The 6,371-nt window shown below is 42.3% G+C and overlaps 1 long non-coding RNA gene across 1 annotated transcript; it reads right to left on the bottom strand.

Moving 5' to 3' along the window:
• Positions 1-234: 234 nt before the first annotated feature.
• Positions 235-6,157, bottom strand: LOC140218796 (uncharacterized). The gene is made up of 3 exons (XR_011894983.1): positions 5,530-6,157; positions 4,686-4,776; positions 235-586 (listed from the first exon to the last, which is right to left on the bottom strand). It is a non-coding gene; the product is annotated as an uncharacterized lncRNA (long non-coding RNA).
• Positions 6,158-6,371: the final 214 nt, after the last annotated feature.

Here is a 6,371-nt window from a genome sequence, read left to right as displayed (position 1 = left end):
TTTCTAATGTTTTGCTGGATGCAGCACACCGCACCGGATGCAGGTGAAGCCAGTGGAAATGCGGTGTCATGCAGGCGCTTGTCCTGGAAGCAGGGCATATGGTGGACTAACTAGTGCGTGCGATCAGATAATATTGCTGCCGAAAAACTTTTCTTTGTGGTTTTTCACATTTTAGGAGGTCTCTACATGTCAGGTAAGCGATTTTATGACAATCTGAACCCGTATACATAGTGTTCTCTTACATCAAGTTTTTTCTCATTTACCAGTGTTTCCATTGCACGCCACTTATGTTAGCTACACTGTAGACACTGCAATGGAAAAATTCTGGACACCTCGAAACACTGCTTGGGTAGTTTATGGCACATCAGGCAGGCATGTTAGGGGTAGAAATGCCACACACCAGTGCAAACGAAGTGCTGCCGCAAAGTTGTGAAGCACCAACTTCCGGGACAAGGTTGGCTTCAGTCGAGGGTGCTCGATGTGCTGTCCATCCCTTGTAGTAGAGATCAGTGGTGTGGACCCTTTTATACTGGCTGTCTTTTCTGGTCGGAACCTTGGCAACAGCTTCCACCATACTTTTTTGAACCTGCAACATGTGCAGAGAAAGTCACATCACTGTGCGTTGATTGTATGGCTTTATTGTTCTACACATTCTATCAAATCATTAAAAATACAGTTCGCACATTTTGACTACTGTATATAGACAGTCTAGTTGCTAGACACGCGAAACATTACCATCCCTCTGACAGAATGCAACAATAGAAGCGTACACTGTAAAGCTACACTAAAATTTAAGTTGATGTGACACCGTATGAGCATACAGTATGCTTACTGTATGCTCTAGCCCTGTGTCAAGTAAAAGTTAATCGTCAATCATTTATGGTGTATTTATACTTATTCTGGGTCATCAAACTGTACAATCAATGTTCCAAGTTTACACATTTTTGGCTTTTGATTGCCTATGTGATCCGTTCCCTACTTACACATGCAGTAATCCCACTGTAATAAGGAAAGAGTTAGAAAAAGAAATGCCATGATAATCTTCCACATTTGCTTAGGGCAGGAACAATGGCCATTAGCATGTGGTTGAAGCTACATAAATACTCAGTTTTCACACAGCTTAATTGTTCAGCAATAAAGAGGTACGCTGTGCGCCTCTGCATAACCAATAAAATCTGACTACTTGACACTGTACTAAGGCTGCTGCTTGATAGTGTTCGGCAGTTCGGCTTTGGTTTTCTGATATACAGAACTGTTTAGGTACCAGTAGTTTACTTTGCGATAAAATGGAACTTGGAGCACTGGTCATTTGCACATAAATAATGCGACAGCAAATATAACACAAGGATAGGAATATGGGTCTCTTAGAAAAAGTACATACACATTATGAATATAATGTGATGTGAGGCCACAATGAAACAGAAAGCAACGCATAGAAGTGGACGGCACTTCCATGCCACCAAGGTTATTGGACAGACAGTACTTCAGAAGTGCCTGCAACACAGTCAAAGAAGGCAAAGCAGCATTTCTTTGCGTTCAACACAATGCATTGGCGGGCTAGTTGGTGCGAATCCATAAATACTTTGTTTAGCGCAAAACAATGGACACAAGAAAGACGACCAGCACAAGGCGCTACTCTCAACTGACATCACTTTATTGCGTCACTCCTTTATAGATAGTAGAATCTAGAAGAACATGTGCAGTGAGCACCATGTGCAGGGACCACCAACAACCGATCACAAGAGCGCACTCATGCGACGGGATCCAAAAAACCATATTGAGCACTGCACAAGGTTAAAGAAGGCACACTAATGCACTGTGACCCCAATGACTGTATGAAGAAAGCTTCCGATAACTCTCGGGCGGTGGTATCACAGCACTTTTTCAAAATCATAGTATCACGAAACATGGCTTTGCACTTCCATATTTTACAATGTTGAGCCAAATGGGAACCTATGCCTGTTGGTATGGATCGCTTATGTTCGCAATGTTTCGTGATACTACGATTTTGAAAAAGAGCCGTGATACCACCGCCAGAGAGTTATCGGAAGCTTTCTTCATACAGTCATTGGGGTTACAGTGCATTAGTGTGCTTTCTTTAACCTTGTACAGTGCTCAATATGTTTTTTTTTTTTTTATTCTGTCGTATGAGTGTGCTCTTGTGATCAGATGTTGGTGGTTCCTGCACATGTTCTTCTAGATTCTGCTGTCTACAAAGGAGGGACGCAATAAAGTGATGTCAGTTGAGAGTAGCGCCTTGTTCTGTCGTCTTTCTTGTGTCCATTGTTTTGCGCTAAAAAAGCAATTATGTATTCCTTGTGTGTGTTTGAAGACAGCTCCACACGCAGTAGCGATTCCAGTATTGCTGCCCAGTGGTTTAGCTCGCCGCAGCTTGAAGTGCCACAAAATAAAAGGAGAAACCTGCATTATAGTTTTGTTGCAAACAAGAATATAACGTGAAGTGCATTCTGAGGCCAGAAACCATAGAAAAAAATTTCATCAAGCACCACTGTGCAGGGTTTTATAGCAAAGTCAAATACATTTAGTGTAAATATCACACTATGATGGTACACAGTGGTGGTAATCTGTAATAATATAATAGGTGCCTTAATGTTACAACAAAAGTTGACATTACTTAATAATAGCCCTGTAAAATTTAGCATGCAGGGGCACCACTTGGTTAAACAATAGTGATGTAATGTCTATGTACACAAGTATTACCCATGCATTTCTGCCATTGTCCAAATGGCATAAATGAATGGGTAATACTTGTATACATAGATGTTACATCTCTATTGTTTAACGAAGTGGGTAAACTGTCTGCCTCATACAAGATTAGAATTAAACCATAAATTATATATAGTCACCCTAACAGTAACACCTCATTTGAACTTCACAGTAAGTAGACGTCACCTATTCAAAGTTTAAATGTTGAATGTGACGAACCCTCATTACAGCAGCGCAGAGCATTCCTCACATTTCCTTACGTACTCAGAATTCAGTCATCACCGCAACACATACGCTACAACATCGTCACACAGTGCAACTCACGCTTACACTACACAAATAAACCAAACATGATTAGGCCACTTGTACTGCGGTATGAGCAATAGTGTCGGGATTATGAAATTCCCCACGAAGTCCTCCAGGCTGCCAAGAAACCAGGACGGTTGGCCCCGTGGTACGATTTCACGCAGTTGCGCGACTGGACATTAACAGATTTAAGGTAAAGAGACACTCCTCACGACCACATTATACAAGAATTCCGTGCTCTTCAGGACCAATATCAAAATCACATGCAATTCTACACTGATGGGTCCAAAACAAAACAACACGTGGGTGTAGGGGCCGTAACAGAAAATTGGGAAAGAAGTATTCGTCTACCAAAACATGCCTCTGTTTTCACTGCTGAAGTTTACGCTGTATGGGTTGTAGTGAAAAAGATTATCACTGGCAAGCACAAAAACACAGTCATTTACACTAATTCCTTAAGTACACTGAAGGCTCTAAACCTAAAATCTGAGTGTGAACCCCTGTTAGGGGACATACTAAACATGGTGGCACTTAACAAATATGGGAGATCAATCCACTTCTGCTGGGTACCAAGTCATGTTGGGATACTGGGTAACGAAGCAGCCGATAGATATGCATCGATGGCAGCGAACAAAGAGATAACAAACACAACACTTCCATACACATACAAAGATAGCATCCGCGTGATTAGAAAAGCCTTAACGGCGAAATGGCAACGCGAATGGGACCATTGTGCTGACAACAAACTACATCTCACGAAACCCATAGTTGGCGAGTGGAAGTCATGCTACCATCAGGAGCGGTTCATCAATGTAGTTTTATGCCGACTACGCATTGGGCACACACACCTCACACACAATTACTTACTTACGAAAGAATACACACCCACATGCGAGAAATGTCAACAGCCACAAACAGTTATGCACATATTACTCACATGTACGCAGACTGAAACACACAGACGAAAACTTTCGCACAAATTGTATCAACTACACATACCTTTACACCCTGCTCTAATTTTAGGTGATGATCCGCTAGTCCCATTATGTGACGTTCGTAAATTTCTAGATGACACTGGATTTTTACATAAAATATAGATTATTAACAAAGCCTTTTCCTTCATTAACTGGATATTAAAACACCTCATGTTTGGCGCAGCATAGCCTTAGCCGCTTTTGCGTCATTAAACCCCATTTAACTAACTAAGTAAGTAGACGCCTGTTGATGCCAGCCTCCCCCAATGCTAAACTGTGCTGCATGCTTTACAGAGAAATTATAGTGGTATCACTAAACTCTGAAGCTATTCAGGACTGCAGCATTGTAGAAGACATCTACAAATGTCCCATTTCATGTGTAACAGCCTGAATTGCTTGCACATCTTACCAAGTGCAAATTAAAATTACTTCTCCTTGTTTAGCATTTTTGCCTGCTAGACCACAATCCAATGTCATCAATATATTAACATATTACCTCAAACAACCTAATTTGGCTTATAGATTAACACCTTCGCATACTGCCACAGCTACACTCTGTCATATGCGTTGCAATCATAAAGGAGTGCTTGTCCGCCAGCACTCCAATGTCACTAACAGTGATCACCTACACAGCTTGATTCAGGTGGCAAATAGCTAAGAGAAAAAAAATCCACTCACTTTGAGAGCTACAATACTGCAAGAACTTGAGAGAGATGGACCCATTGCAGGCAGCAGACCTCTTCTCAGCTCCATCACAACAGCAACTTGCCTTTCAGTAAAAGAAAAGGATTGATTAGTAATGATAAGTTACCTTGTTTTTGATGAGTATCAATACAATCTGACTTTCATGCATATCCACTCTCCGCTTTAGTAATACAACTGAATTATTCGTAAAATAAAAGAGTCAATGATGATACCATTTGCTTCTCTTGTATGTCCAATTTTTTTCGCACTGATACCCCGTTTACTGCTTGCTTACTGACACGAATGCCTTGACTGCCCAGACATCATTCGAAGCAACACGTCTTGCTGCACTGCAAAAAGTTGCACCGAGGAAACACAGCAGAGCAGCCAGAGCAAAGAACTTTTTTTTTCTGGTCACAATTAAAACGTGCACCCAAGCAAGAAAGTAACGATCACAGGTAGTGAGCGACTGCTATTGCCTCGAACGTTTATTTCCGTATTTTAACAGAAGTTCTTGTATCGGATACAGTATGCTCTCAAGCCAATACAAGCGTCAATACAAGTGCGCAACTGAACGCAGTTTTATTCTACGCTTTTAACGCGAGTGAGCAAAAGGTTTTAGAAGTACCTCATGGAAATTGCGATCGAGCCGATCGCGCTACGACTGGAATCGATCTGAAAAGATAGGGTGATCCCTTTCCCCATTCATGCGTCAGTTTTGCCCTAAGACGTTGCATAGTGGCCTTTTGAAACAATATTTCTGTTCGCGACACCGGCTTACCACACATCACTTTAACACCTACGTTATGCAAACCAAATAAGATTAAAATGGGCTTACCTCATGAGCAAGTTACGAGTGCGCGTAGACTGTTGAACACCCGTTGAGAGCAAGCAGGATATATCCGTGTCCAAGCGCATACGTGCACCCAAACACAGGACAACTTCTTCAATGCCGCAGCGTGCAGAGTTTTGTACACGAAGTGAAAGACATCCAGTGCAAATATCTCCGCGCGATGACGGCAAATGACGAGCGCACAAGCGTACAAAACACAGCGACAAATTCAGAACTTTGCCAATTCGAACGTGCCGAGACCCAAGCAGCGTAACCATCCATCGTTTCTGTTCTTCGCTCCCGATGCGTCAATCTCTCTTCCTTGGAGTCTTGCTTCACTCTTGAGTACAAATCGAGAGATATTTACGGCAAATTAACAACTTTTACAACACGACACTAAAAATTCCGGCTGACTACACATGTGCAGCTCCGTCTGCCACTCCTAACGGACGCGCAGCGCGCGCTGCCCCCTGGTGCCGCACTCTGTGAGCGCGGAGAACAGAATCGGTTTCGTTTTCGCATTTGTGCTCTACTTACTGTATCGTATCAGTTCAACGAGCACAAGCTATCTTGGCACGCTGGAACGACACGTGCCTTTCCTTGCCCTCTATTTCCACTACCCCCTTTCCCTCGCTCTGGTATAAAATGCCCAGCGAAATAAACATAACAGTTCACTGTTGTCTTGAAACGCCTGCTGTTGGTTTCTTTGACCGGGACCCGGTCGATACAGTTACTGGAACTGCAATATAATAGCTTGACAATTATTTGAATTCTAAAAGAGGAGAACACTTTCTCTCCCACAAGTTAGTGCGTTTTATGCAAAGGGAGAGAGAATGCAAGAAGCAGAA

Source organism: Dermacentor andersoni, chromosome 6 (assembly GCF_023375885.2).
Source record: "Dermacentor andersoni chromosome 6, qqDerAnde1_hic_scaffold, whole genome shotgun sequence".
Classification (NCBI taxonomy): domain Eukaryota; kingdom Metazoa; phylum Arthropoda; class Arachnida; order Ixodida; family Ixodidae; genus Dermacentor; species Dermacentor andersoni.
The sequence above is the reverse complement of the archived record's forward strand: the minus strand, read 5'-3'. Positions and strand labels throughout refer to the sequence as shown.